Here is a 14040-nt window from a genome sequence, read left to right on the forward strand (position 1 = left end):
GTGTATTTTCCAAAAAATGAACAGTCCAACAACTGTATAATGGTTCTCAAAGATTATTTTAATTGAATTTTTAACACTTGGGAATATGCAGTGTGCAGCAATTCTTAAATCCTCCTTTCCTTTCTCTTCGGTTTCTCTTACCTCTTCGGTCTCTACTCAAAGTTCTCTTTCTCACTGAGAAGAGTAGATTTTTCCAGGTCTCAATGTCTGGCTCAATAGAAGACAGCTGATTTTACATATTTGTTTGTCTTAAATGTTGCAACATCACATGTCATATAGCCTCTGAAAAATTTCATTGTACATTTGTGTAAGAATGAGAGTAACATGGGGAAAGAAATCTTAATATTACTATTAAAATCATTTTTCTTCCCAGGACCTCTGGCAGAGTCATTAGGTTCCCTCAACAGTCCCTGGAACTGTTGCAGTATGTAAATGTGTATGTATATACAGTAAAATTTCTCTTCTGCTTACCAGAAAGATGAAAGTCAGAGGGAACTCTTAACTTCAAAGTTTAAACATGTGTAGGAGATTCCAGAAAAAAAAACAAAAATTATTACATCAACATTATTATTGCTTCAGCAAATGATTAGAGAAAACCTTATAGTTACATGAATAAAGTCATTTGATAAATCTGGTGATAACATTTAGTAAATTCTAAGTAAAGAAAGAAGAGGGTCATCAAGGTGGCTCTGCTTTTGGCTCAGGTCATGATCTCAAGGTTCTGGGATCAAGACCAGCTCTCTTCTCAGTGGAGAGTCTACTTCTCCCTCTCACCCTCCCTCTGTGCATGCTCTCTCTCTCTCTCTCTCTCTCTCTAATTTTTAAGAAAGAAAGAAAGCATAGAAGAAAACTGGTTAGAGCAAAAAAAAAAATCCATTTTCAAAGTCAACAACAAACACTACTCCAAAATAATGAATGCTATAGGTAATTTTTTGAAATCAGGGAAACAAAAATGCCTGATATATTCACTGTTAATCAACATTGATTTATAAGTCCTAAGTATCACATTAGAATAAGAATACAAAATGATCATAAATATTTCCAAAGATGAGATAAAATACTTTCATTTGCTGATGGTGCAATTCTTTCACCAGGAGACACGAGACATTCTCACAAAATACCACTGGAAGTATTAAAATAATAAGATGAGATACTTTGTAAATGGTTGGATATTTGTTCAATCTACACAAATAGGACAACTTAAAGTTGAATGAGAGAGCCAGTGAGGATTATACATGGAAGAACATACCCTATTTGCAAAAGCAACAAAATCATAAAATACCTAAGAACAAATCTAATAAATAAGATAGATATATATACTGTGTCTCTAGTTATAAAAATGCCAATTTTTCCAAAATTAATTAGTAATTGTAATGTACTTTAAATCTGCATCTGGAGCCTTAGGAGAAATTGGAAAGAATTATTTTCACATTCATATGGAAGAATGTGCATCTGAAAATGGCCAAGAGATTAGGAAGAACACTGAATGGTGATGTGATGTATCAGATACTGAAATTTTTTAAAAGATATTTTAAAAATTATTTATTTGATAGAAAGAGAGCACAAACAGGGAGAGGAACAGAGGGAGAGGGAAAGCAGTTTCCCTGATGAATAAGAAGCCCAATGTGGGACTTGATCCCAAGACCCTAGGATAATGACCAGAGCCAAAAGCAGATGTTTAACCAAAAGAGCCACCCAGGCATGCCTCAAATAACAAAACTTACTCAAAAAGAATTCACCTTGATCCAGATTAGTGTTGAGCAGAAATAGACAACCATAATGTGGAACATAAAGGAGAACTCAAAAATGGATCCACATTTTCTCAATATCACTTAATGAATAAACTCTCTTTTCCCAATGATTTGAATGTCACCATTATCTCTGATCTGGAGAATTTGGGGACATTCTCATACAATCTATTGGCTCCCTCTCTGCTGAGCAGAGAGCCTGATGTGGGGCTCGATTCCAGAACCGTGAGATCATGACCTGAGCTGAAGGCAGAGGCTTTACCCACTGAGCCATCCAGGCTGTCCCTCTATTTTTAAGCTGTTTCAGTGATTGCAGTTTCATTAATGGTTTATATACCAGATAAGTTCTGTTTCTACCTCATTCATTCTACTTTTTACAAAATGCCATGGCATTTTTCACTTGCATATTTTTCCTGGTGAAGTTTGTGTCATTTCGTCAAATACAAAACCAATTTAGATAGACTATCAACCCACCGAATTTACAGTTTGATCAATGTACAAACCAAATAGACCCATGTGTATAGGGAACTGAATATATAACATAAACAACTGTATTCAATAGTTAAAGAAACTACCTTTTGAACAGATATTGCTAATTAGCATCTGGAAGAAAGAAAACATGACTTCTACATTGAATGATATTTTAAAAATTGAAACTGGCTTTAAAATTAAAATGTAAGTACTTAGGAACTTCAGCTAAATCCTTGGAGTGGAAGCCAGATTGCTTTGGGATGAGGAGTAAATGAAAGGTCAAAGAGTAAAGAGTCATTCTCCAGAGTCTTGAGATAGTTCTTCCATATGGTGGTCAACAGAGCAGAACACTTGTGTTTTTCCTGGGATGTTGTTTCCTTGAATTGTTGTTTTTATTATTTTATGTTAGACACCATGTAGTATGTCAGTTTTTGATGTAGTGTTCCATTTTTCATTGTTTGTGTATAACACCCAGTGCTCCATGAAATACACCCAGTGCTCCTTAATACCCATCACCAGATTAACCCATCCCCCACCTCCCTCCTCTCTAAAACCCTCAATTTGTTTCCCAGAATCCATAGTCTCTCATGGTTTGTCTCCCCATCTGATTTCACCTCTTCATTTTTCCCTTCCTTCTCCTAATGTCCACCATGCTATTACTTGTGTTCCACAAATAAGTGAAACCATATGATAATTTTCTTTTTCCACTTGACTTATTTCACTTAGCATAATCCCCTCCAGTTCCATCCATGTTGATGCAAATGATGGGTAGTCATCCTTTCTGATGACTGAGTAATATGGACCACATCTTTTTTATCCATTTGTCTGTTGGAGGACATCTTGGCTTCTTCCATAGTTCAGCTGTCATGGAAATTGCTGCTACGAATATTGGGGTGCATATGGCCCTTCTTGTCACTACATCTGCATCTTTGGGGTAAATACCCAGTAGTGCAATTGCAGGGTCATAAGGTAAATCTATTTTTAGTTTTTTGAGGAATCTCCAACTGTTTTCCAAAGTGGATGCACCTACTTGCATTCCACCAACAGTTTAAGAGCATTCCTCTTTCTCCACATCCTTTCCAACACTTCTTTCCTGCCTTGTTAATTTTTGTCATTCTAACTCTGTAATGTGGTAACTCAATGTGGTTTTGATTTGTATTTCCCTGATGGCTAGTGATGTTGAACATTTTTTCATTTGTCTGTTAGCCATTTGCATGACTTCTTTGGAGAAGTGTCTGTTCATGTCTTCCACCCATTTTTGACTGGATTATTTGTTTTTGGGGAGTGTTCAGTTTGAGTTCTGTATAGGTGTTGGATACTAGTCCTTTATTTGCATTGCCATTTGCAAATATCTTCAACTCTATGGTCAGCTAATCTTCTATAAATCAGGAAAAAATATCCAATAGAAAAAAGACAGTCTCTTCAATAAATGGTGCTGGAAAAATTGGACAGCTATATACAGAAGAATGAAACTCGACCATTTTCTTACACCATACACAAAGATAAACTTGAAATGGATAAAAGACCTCAATATGAGGCAGGAATCCATCAGAATCCTAGAGGAGAACATAGACAGTAACCTCTTCAACACTGGCCACAGCAACTTCTTTCATGACATGTCTCCAAAGTCAAGTGAAGCAAAAGCGAAAATGAACTTTTGGGACTTCACCAAGATAAAAAGCTTCTGCATAGCAAAGGAAACCGTCAGTAAAACTAAGAGGCAACCCATGGAGTGGGAGAAGATAAGTCACTTTAATTGAATATAATCACCATGCCAAAGAGGCACATTTGGGGGCAGCCTGCCCTTGACCCCTACAAAAGGCAAGTTCACAAGAAGTCTGTGAAGGAAGGAAGAATCAGTCAGAGGAAGGACCCAGCTGAAGACCATCAGTGAGAGAAATGTGTTCCCAGGCAAGTTCAGCTCGGAGTTGATGAGGAAGTCGAAATGGAATTGAGGAAAAGACCATTCCAGATAACAGTACAAAAAGAACCATTGGCAAAGAAATGGGAGCTCCAGCATGATCTTGCTGTATTCATTCTCTTGAATAATAGAGGTTACCATGAAATGTTTTGATGGGGGTAGCAACCAGAAACACTGAGGCTAGAAGCATGTAAATGATTCTTTTCCATGAAGCAACAAGCCCTCTCTGTGATGGGCCCTAAAAATCCCAATAACCCTGAGGCTCTAAGCAATATCATTCCAAGAAGACCTTGTGTCCCTCTGGGGATGGAGATTCTCCATGGCTTATAATAAAGGAAGGAATTATGGAATGTCACTTAAAAGCCACTGGGGGGGGGTGTCCTGGGTGGGTAAGTGGGTTAAAGCCTCTGCCTTTGGCTCAGGTCATGATCCCAGGGTCCTGGGATCGAGCCCCACATTGGGCTCTCTGCTCAGCAGGGAGCCTCCTTCCCACCCCACCCCCCGCCTGCCTCTCTGCCTACTTGTGATTGCTGCCAAAAAAAAAAAAAAAAAAAAAAAAAAGCCAACGTGGATGAAGATGTGATAGATGTGGGAATATCAAAGGGATGAAACAGATGCGTATGAATCCTGTTCATCGGTTGGCATATAAATGAGCATTCTCATGGGAACACAGATAACCAAATATATTCCTGAGATTTAGGGTAATAATCCACACAGAGCAGCAGGCCAGATAGATGATCAGCTTTCCTGGAATAGGTGTGACTCCTAGAGGTTACCACAAAATGTCTCCCTTCCAGTGGCAATGACCTAAACTCCACATCCTTGTTCTGGATAACTGCATCCACCTTGATCATCTAGACAACTCCTGTTGATCCTTCAGGTGTCAATAGATCACTTGACATCTTGTTAGGCACCTGGGATTGACCTTCAGGCAAACATTATTATAATCACTCTCTTTCTCCAGCTCCCTCTTCTCGCTGAATCCTGGTGTTTACTGGAGAATGTGAAAGGCGGAAGAGGAGGCAGACACAATTTTGGTTTCAGAGCACTTAAGAAATGAAGTAACAGGAGGTTAAATGAGGAGAGTTATGATTGCTTTCAGAGTGTTTACTCTAAGCCCTCAGAGTACGTGGAAGATGTTCCAAGTCTGTGCTTGAAGAAACTGAATGGACCAAAAAAACCACCTCAAGCATCACCACATTCAAATCTCAGCAAAGCATTCATTGAACATTCTCTCCCATTCCAAGTATGTTTACCAGCTGAGAGTGAAAGTGTTTTTTTAATACTTTTTAAAAATTATTTTTTTTTTTCTTTTCAGTGTTCCAGAATTTATTTTTTATGCACCACACCCAGTGCTCCATGCAATACATGCCCTCCATAATACCCACCACCAGGCTCACTCAACCTCCCACCCTCCGCCCCTCCAAAACCCTCAGATTGTTTCTCAGAGACCACAGTCTCTCATGGTTCATCTCCTCCTCCAATTCCCCCCAACTCCCTTCTCCTCTCCATCTCCCCATGTCCCCCGTGTTATTCCTTATGCTCCACAAATAAGTGAAACCATATGATAATTGACTCTCTCTGCTTGACCTATTTCACTCAGCATAATCTCTTCCAGTCCCGTCCATGTTGATAGAAAAGTTGGGTATTCATCCTTTCTGATGGAGGCATAATTCTCCATAGTATTTATGGACCACGTCTTCCTTATCCATTTGTCCATTGAAGGACATCTTTGTTCTTTCCACAGTTTGGCGACCATGGCCATTGCTGCTATGAACATAGGGGTACAGATGGCACTTCTTTTCACTACAGCTGTATCTTTGGGGTAAATACCCAGTAGTGCAATTGCAGGGTCATAGGGAAGCTCTATTTTTAACTTCTTTAGGAATCTCCACACTCTTTCCCAAAGTGACTGCACCAACTTGCATTCCCATCAACAGTGTAAGAGGGTTGACCTTTCTCCACATCCTCTCCAACATATGTTGTTTCCTGTCTTGTTAATTTTGGCCATTCTAACTGGTGTAAGGTGGTATCTCAATGTGGTTTTGATTTGAATCTCCCTGATGGCTAGTGATGATGAACATTTTTTTCATGTGTGTGTTAGCCACTTATATGACTTCTTTGGAGAAGTGTCTGTTCATGTCTTCTGCCCAGTTGTTGACATTATTATCTTTTTGTGTGTGTTGAGTTTGAGGAGTTCTTTATAGATCTCCGATATCAGCCTTTTGTCTATTGTCATTTGTGAATATCTTCTCCCATTCAGTGTGTTGCCTCTTTGCTTTGTTGACCGTTTCCTTAGCTGTGCAAAAGCTTTTGATTTTGATGAAGTCCCAAAAGTTCATTTTTGCTTTTGTTTCCTTTGTCTTTGGAGACATATCTTGAAAGAAGTTGCTGTGGCTGATGTCAAAGAGGTTACTGCTTATGTTCTCTTCTAGGATTCTGATGGATTCCTGCCTCACATTGAGGTCTTTTATCCATTTCGAGTTTATCTTCGTGTATGGTGTAAGAGAATGGTCAAGTTTCAAGTTTCCCAGCACCATTTATTGAAGAGACTGACTTTTTCCCACTGTATATTTTTTCCTGCTTTGTCAAAGATTAGTTGACCATAAAGTTGAGGGTCTATATCTGGGATCTCTGCTCTGTTCCACTGGTCTATGTGTCTGTTTTTGTGCCAGTACCATGCTGTCTTGGTGATCACAGCTTTCTAGTAAAGCTTGAAATCAGGCAACGTGATGCCCCCAGTTTTTTTCATTTTCAACATTTCCTTAGCAATTCGGGGTCTCTTCTGATTCCATACAAATTTTAGGATTCTTTGCTCTAGCTCTTTGAAAATGTCAGTGGAAGTTTGATCAGAATGGCATTGAAGGTGGGGCACCTGGGTGGCTCAGTGGGTTAAAGCCTCTGCCTTCGGCTCAGGTCATGATCCCAGGGTCCTGGGATCGAGCCCTACATCGGGCTCTCTGCTCTGCAGGGAGCCTGCTTCCTCCTCTCTCTCTCTCTCTGCCTGCCTCTCTGCCTACTTGTGATCTCTGTCTGTCAAATAAATAAATAAAATCTTTAAAAAAAAAAAAAGAATGGCATTGAAGGTATAGATTGCTCTAGGCAACATAGACATTTTAACAATGTTTATTCTTCTTTTTTTTTTTTTCTGATGATTTTTTTTTAATTATTATTTTTTTATTTCCAGCATAACAGTATTCATTATTTTTGCACCACACCCCATGCTCCATGCAATCCGTGCCCTCTATAATACCCACCACCTGGTACCCCAACCTCCCACCCCCTGTCCCTTCAAAACCCTCAGATTGTTTTTCAGAGTCCATAGTCTCTCATGGTTCACCTCCCCTTCCAATTGGAATGTTTATTCTTCTGATCCATGAGCATGGAATAGTCTTCCATCTTTTGTGTCTTCTTCAATTTCTTTCATGAGTGTTCTGTAGTTCCTCGGATATAGATCCTTTACCTCTTTGGTTAGGTTTATTCCCAGGTATCTTATGGTTCTTGGTGCTATAGTAAATGGAATCAATTCTCTAATTTCCCTTTCTGTATTTTCATTGTTAGTGTATAAGAAAGCAACTGATTTCTGTACATTGATTTTGTATCCTGCCCCATTACTGAATTGCTGTATGAGTTCTAGTAGTTTGGGGGTGGAGTCTTTTGGGTTTTCCATATAAAGTATCATGTCATATGCGAAAAGAGAATTTGACTTCTTCATTGCCAATTGGAATACCTTTTTTTTCTCTTTGTTGTCTGATTGCTGTTGCTAGGACTTCTAATGCCATGCTGAACAAGAGTGGTGAGAGTGGACATCCTTGTCGTATTCCTGATCTCAAACGGAAGGCTGTCAGCTTTTTCCCATTAAGGATATTTGCTGTGGGTTTTTCATAGATAGATTTGATGAAGTTGAGGAATGTTCCTTCTATCCCTATACTTTGTAGCATTTTAATCAGGAATGGGTGCTGGATTTTGTCAAATGCTTTTTCTGCATAAATTGAGAGGACCATGTGGTTTTTCTGTCTTCTCTCATTCTATCTTCTCTCAGTCTGTCACATTGATTAATTTGTGAATGTTGAGCCACCCTTGCAACCCAGGGATAAATCCCACCTGAAAATGTTTTTTGTTATAGTCCCTGTCTTTATGTTCCATGAGTAAGTGAAACCATATAATTTAATTTCTCTGCTTGACTTATTTCGTTCTGCCTAATCTTCTCCGGTCCCATCCATATTGGAAAAGTAGCATGGAGGACATTTGGAGAAGGAAGAGGAAAATGAAGGGGGGAATCAGAGGGAGAGACACACCATAAGTGACTGTGGACTCTGAGAAGCAAACAGGCAGTTTTAGAGGGGAGGGAGTTGGGGGCATGTGTTGGCCTGGTGATGGGTATTAAGGAAGGCACATATTGCATGTGAAGCTCTAGGTGTTGTACATAAACAATGAATCTTGGAACACTGCATCAAAAACTAATGATGTACTATATGGTGACTAACATAACATAATAAAAGAAAGTCCCTGTGCCCTTTCATTACAAAAAAAGACTTAGTGCTGCTTTAAATCTCACTTATGTTACTAAAATGGATCTAGTTTTCCTAAGCTCCTGTCTCTTTCAGTTATCCCACCCTACACATCTTTTTTTTTTAATAAACATATAATACATTTTTATCCCCAGGGGTACAGGTCGGTGAATCGCCAGGTTTACACACTTCACAGCACTCACCAAAGCACATACCCTCCCCAATGTCCATAACCCCACTCCCCTTCTCCCAACACCCCCCCCAGCAACCCTCAGTTTGTTTTGTGAGATTAAGAGTCACTTATGGTTTGTCTCCCTCCCAATCCCATCTTGTTTCATTTATTCTTCTCCTACCCGCTTAAGCCCCCATGTTGCATCACCACTTCCTCATATCCCACCCTACACATCTTGAGTGAAGGTATTTTCATACCTTTTTTTTCCCCAAGTCAGCATAGACTATGTGCTCAATCATGATAGGCTAATGGAATCAATTTATGGCATCAGTTCTGTTGGTAGAAATTATGAAGTTGCATTTTCTAACTGGAGACAGTTCATTTCTCTCTGACTACTCATTGCTCCTAGACATTCAATAAAAACTGGGACTCTGATATGTGCATTTCCTACCCAGGGAATGAGACAAAAGGGGAAGTGAATTAAAAGAAATCCCCAAAGAAACTTTGAGGTCACTTCCAGAGAGGATTCCTATTCATGAATTGAAGAACTCAGGCATTGTAGTGGAAGGAACTGCTCCAATCACCTGCAAATAGCATCAGCCAATCTGGGTTTCACCTGGTTGCACTTTCACCCTCTGCCCCAGAAGTCCATGTTGTTCATGTTGTTCAGTTCCCAGAACGCAGTCAGACCAGCCTTCCTCTGTTTTGACCCTGTGTAAAGTCATTAAAACTTGACTGTTACTCTAGGATAGGTACTTTATTATTGTCATGTCATTTCCCCCAAGAAGCTTTCCTAAATGTCCTCTGATTAGGGGGTCATTTTCCATGCTCCCACAACTCATAAAGCACTGAAACACTACTTCTACAACCACTGCAAGAGGTAATGTCAAAAGCTAAGAAAACATGACTTCCGCCTTCTGTCCACCTTTAAACTCCCATCAGTGCCTTCCGTTGGAGAACCACACAAGGCAGCACTGATAAGAAAGTCTGGTACATGCAATTCATGGGCCCTCATTTCTAGTGATAGAGACGTGAGTAGGACAAAACTCTAGAACTAAGAGAACATAGAGCCTATCTGGCACACAGTGCCAGAGCACAGTGCACAGTGGTTTAATACACAGATCCTGTGTTTTATATTTCAGCTTCATGGAGGCCACTTATCTGACTTCTACAAAAGTTAAAAGCTGGTAAGTTTGTTGCCCACAACATAATAAACATGACTTATTTGCATAATAAATACATCGACTAACCCACCCATAAGCTTTATTGGTCAATACCTGTGTACTAGATAAATCTGGGATAAAAAAAGGCCAATTGAGATCTTATGTTTTGTGTTTATCTGCCAGAGTGGCAGATCTACAATGAGAGATTGGGAAGTTCCTAAAGTTATGTGAACATAAATATTAGAGCATAATGAAGATTAAAGAGGATCAATACCCAAAAGGCACAAATTACTTTTATTGTCCATTTCACTACAAAAGACTATTCAGGAAGAGAGCTCTTTGTGGTAAGCAATGTATAAATGCCAGCAAAGTAAATAGTCTTGTGATCCCAGAAGGAGTTTTAGTTCATTAGTTTCTTGGCACAATTCACAAGTCCTGAGGTTATTTGGCCTCTAATTTATGCAGCTCTTCCAAAATTTAGAACCTTTACTCAATCTGTTGTTGATGCCACAAGGTATTTATTTTCCTCCCGAGGCTAAAGATGAAGAAAATCTAAGTGGCATTTGAGTGTCATTTCCTTAAGTTTTTGCAGAGGACTCAAACTCCCCCTGTTTGGGAGATACCTCTGATGAGGTTGTGACTTGCTGTCCTCAAGGTTCTCATTCATATGTGAGGATGACTTATAATGAGGAGCATGTACCTCATGGATGAACCAGCACACCTGCCTAACTGTGGGGATGGTCAAGGAGTTGTTAAAACCTGGCTCGAGTGCTACAAGGCAGCCCCTCTGGAATTGCCCTCTGTAACATCTGTTACTCAGACAGAACACATCAATTGTGACAGAGTCTCACCTTGCTCTGGTAGCCTTGACTCCAACATAAAAGGAGCTTGGAATGAAAAGAGAATCCTTGACAGTCAAGTGTCTTCCTCTCTTGGCAGAAGAGAATTGCAGAAGTTCTACCTGGAAATCTCCTGGGCCTATGACAATTTCATATGTACAATTCTTCACATCTGATTTAAATGCAGCCTGTTGAGCACCTGGGTGGCTCAGTCTTTAAGCAGCTGCCCTCTCCTCAGGTCATGATCCCAGGGTCCTGGGATTGAGGTCCACATTGGATTCCTTGCTCAATCAGAAGCCTGCTTTTCCCTCTCCCTCTCCCCCTGCTTGTGTTCCCTCTCTCTGTGTGTTTCTCTCTGTCAAATAAATAAATAAAATCTTTAAAAAAATGCAGCCTGTATGTTTTTTATATCATTGAGAGAGATTTATGCCACTGTAGGTTTATTACTTGTGATTTGTTTAGTCTGTAATTTGTCACTTGATTTTCTTTTTTTTTTAAAGATTTTATTTATTTATTTGACAGAGAGAAATCACAAGTAGGCAGAGAGGCAGGCAGAGAGAGAGAGAGGAGGAAGCAGACTCCCTGCTGAGCAGAGAGCCCGATGCGGGACTCGATCCCAGGACCCTGAGATCATGACCTGAGCCGAAGGCAGCGGCTTAACCCACTGAGCCACCCAGGCGCCCCGATTTTCATACATCCTTCTCAAAGCTCCAGGACTGCAGTACAAGATGTGGTTATAATTTGATGTTTAAACGCTTGCAAATCTGTGGGAAAATTTGGCTCATATATTGAATTTTTTGTCTTAGTGTTTTTATTGAACAGAATTCCCGAAAAGAGTCTGTATCCAAGAGCAAGTGGGGTAACAGGTTAATAGGTGGATCTGGGTGAATGTGACATATGCTCTTCTAGGGTATATAACATTGCATAATTCCTGCAAGTGTTTAGTTATTTTACTTTTCTTTCTCTTTTTCAAAATATCCAATGTCATTTTACTTTTTTATTTAAATTCAATTAGCCAACATATAGTACATCATTAGTTTTTGATATAGTGTTCAATGATTATTAATGGGTATAATACCCAGTACTCATCAGATCACATGCGCTTCTTTTTTTTTTAATTTTTTTAATTTATTTTTTGTTTATTTTCAGCATAACAGTATTCATTATTTTTTCACCACACCCAGTGCTCCATGCAATCTGTGCCCTCTATAATACCCACCACCTGGTACCCCAACCTTCCACCCCCCCCACCACTTCAAACCCCTCAGATTGTTTTTTAGAGTCCATAGTCTCTCATGGTTCACCTCCCCCTCCAATTTCCCCCAACTCCCTTCTCCTCTCTAACTCCCCATGTCCTCCATGCTATTTGTTATGTTCCACAAATAAGTGAAACCATATGATAATTGACTCTCTCTGCTTGACTTATTTCACTCAGCATAATCTCTTCCAGTCCCGTCCATGTTGCTACAAAAGTTGGGTATTCGTCCTTTCTGATGGAGGCATCATACTCCATAGTGTATATGGACAACATCTTTTTAAAATTTTTTATTTCTTTTCATCATAACAGTATTCATTGTTTTTGCACCACACCCAGTGCTCCATGCAATCTGTGCCCTCTCTAATACCCACCACCTAGTTCCCCCAACCTCTTAAAGCCCATCACCCAGTTACCACATCCTGGCACTCACTGCCCTTTCCACAACCCCTTGTTTGTTTCCAGGAGTCAGGAATTTCTTGTAGTTTGTCTCCTTCTCTGATTTCTTCCCATTCAGTTTTCCCTCCCCACCTCTATGACCCTCTGCATTACTTCCTATATTGCACATATAAATGAAAACATACAATAATTATATTTCTCTAACCGACTGACATTACTTAGCCTAATGCAAAGTTAACACTTGGATTGCTGAGACAAAAAGGGATGGACAAACTCCTGCCTTCTCAAGAAGGAAGGGTCAGGTACCCCCGGGAGAGTACCATGGAAGGACCCCAGTGATGGGTGATAGTATATGAAGTCAATGTGCAGTTGGATGAAGGGTCCTCAAACTCTAGCTTGTGTTTGAAATGACCCCTGGATTGGATTCCCAGCATTATGAAATGCATGAGTAGAGCAGTGCATACAATGAGAAACTGTTTTGGAAAAGTCTGGAGCAACTGAGCATTTCTGATATTTTTATTCATTCTTGTCCTTGTGTATGGTACAGAAAAGAAATTGAGACACCTTAGGACCATTGTTTTACAGCAACAGTTGGGAAAGAGGTAAAGGAAACTCTGATGTCGGTGGCCTTTTTCACATTCTGAGATTCTTTAACAGCTCACAGCTTATAGCAAGATGGTAGAGCATGACTTGGGATATGAGGGCTACTGGCAGATGATGTGTGGGAGTGGTAGATGACTTGGTCTTGGTCAGCTCACACATTACCCTGAGGTACTCAGGCAAAGATCTCAGAGGCTCAACAGTGCACAATGACAAGGGAAGGAATAATAAAATGGCTTTGTGGAGTGTGTAAGATAAGGAACAGTGGTGATTTGGGTGCCAGCAAAGATGCTTGCAGCTTTGGGTAAAAACATATATATTTCAATTTTTGATACTTCTTAAATCTAAGTTGTAAAATGCTATTGATAAAGAAATCTCTTAAAGGGGTGCCTGTGTGGCTCAGTGGGTTAAAACCTCTGCCTTCAGCTCAGGTCATGATCTCAGGGTCCTGGGATCGAGCCCCTCATCGGGCTCTCTGCTCAGCATGTAACCTGCTTCCTCTTCCCTCTCTGCCTGCCTCTCTGTCTACTTGTGATCTGTCTGTCAAATAAATAATTTTTTTAAAAAAAGAAATCTCTTAAAGAGCTGAATGAGGCCCTTTTCTTTTTAGAAGTGAGTTGAGGCTATTTTTAGTTTAACATATCCATGAATATCATTTATTGCTATGCTGAGGCAGGTTTATTCATGTTCTGTATCTTTATAGATGTGAACCCTGAAAATACTCATCACAGGAATGTACAGGTGGGAAAAGAGTGAGTCTATAGCAGTGATATCACTCAATTCTTTGAATTCCCCTAGGTACCACCTGAAAATGCACAGTGATCTGTTCCTTCGAGTAACTTTTAATGATTTATTATGCCTGTCTATATTAGGTCCTTTGATGTTATCCAAAGCAAGGAATCAGAAACCACTTCCTATAGAAAAAACTTGTATACCACAAAATGTTACTTTTTTTGAGTCT

The 14040-nt window shown here is 39.8% G+C and overlaps 1 long non-coding RNA gene across 1 annotated transcript; it reads right to left on the bottom strand.

The window, feature by feature from the left end:
• Nucleotides 1-7030: 7030 nt before the first annotated feature.
• Nucleotides 7031-11162, bottom strand: LOC116599582. Its single transcript, XR_004289430.1, has 3 exons — nucleotides 11098-11162; nucleotides 10708-10711; nucleotides 7031-7086 (listed from the first exon to the last, which is right to left on the bottom strand). It is a non-coding gene; the product is annotated as an uncharacterized LOC116599582 (long non-coding RNA).
• Nucleotides 11163-14040: the final 2878 nt, after the last annotated feature.

This window comes from Mustela erminea, chromosome 9, assembly GCF_009829155.1.
Source record: "Mustela erminea isolate mMusErm1 chromosome 9, mMusErm1.Pri, whole genome shotgun sequence".
NCBI lineage: Eukaryota > Metazoa > Chordata > Mammalia > Carnivora > Mustelidae > Mustela > Mustela erminea.